The following is a 1,228-nucleotide window of genomic DNA, read 5'->3' on the forward strand; positions in this document are numbered from 1 at the left end:
GCTGACGTCATTGTGTTGAGAAGGCGAAGGAGTATCCATCCATTATCTGTATGGGTGAGAGGCGGGGTGCACCCTGGCCAAGTCACCAGAGCTGACACACACACAGACCCACAACCATTCACACCTACGGTCAATTTAGAGTCACCAGTTAACCTAACCTGCATGTCTTTGGACTGTGGGGGAAACCGGAGCACCCAGAGGAAACCCACGCGGACACGGGGAGAACATGCAAACTCCACACAGAAAGGCCTTCACCAGCTACAGGGCTCGAACCCAGAACCTTCTTGCTGTGAGGCGACAGTGCTAACCACTACACCACCGTGCCGCAGGCGAAGGAGTATCTGATCCAAAAACACAAACAGAAGTGTCACTGATCTCTTGGTACTGACCGTCTTCTGGATTTTCCTCCCAATAGCATAGATTTATAACCATATGCTGTTTTTGTTTTCCCTTAGTGTTTAACGTGGTAATATATTAGTATTTATTTAAACACACACACCATAAGAATCAGAATAATGTTTATTGGTTAAGTTTGCTGACACACACAAGGAATTTGGTTCTGGAAGTTTGTGTCTCTCTAGTGATACAGAAAAAAAAGGGGGTGGATATAAGCATATGTAAGTTATATATGTGTAATATAATTTATCCATTATCCATAACCTCTTATCCTATGCAGGGTCGCAGATAAGCCGGAGCCTATCCCAGCTGACTATGGGTGAGAGGCGCCAGATCATCACAGGGCTGACACACAACCATTCACACTCACATTCACACCTACGGTCAATTTAGAGTCACCAGTTAACCTAACCTGCATGTCTTTGGGGGAAACCGGAGCACCCGGAGGAAACCCACGCGGACAACATGCAAACTCCACACAGAAAGGCCCTCGCCGGCCATGGGGCTCGAACCCAGGACCTTCTTGCCGTGAGGCGACAGTGCTAACCACTACACCACCATGCCGCAGGTGAAGGAGTATCTGATCCAAAAACACAAACAGAAGTGTCACTGATCTCTTGGTACTGACCGTCTTCTGGATTTTCCTCCCAATAGCATAGATTTATAACCATATGCGGTTTTTGTTTTCCCTTAGTGTTTAAAGTGGTAATATATTAGTCAGTCCCCCCAGGATTTTGCGGGCCTTTTTTGTGATTGTTGCGGGCTAAAATGTCTGATGTTGCGGGGAGTTTTCCAAAAAATTGCGATGAAAGTTGCGGTGTTTTTTAGGTTT

The sequence above is a fragment of the Neoarius graeffei genome, chromosome 17, assembly GCF_027579695.1.
Source record: "Neoarius graeffei isolate fNeoGra1 chromosome 17, fNeoGra1.pri, whole genome shotgun sequence".
In the NCBI taxonomy this organism is placed as follows: Eukaryota; Metazoa; Chordata; class Actinopteri; order Siluriformes; family Ariidae; genus Neoarius; species Neoarius graeffei.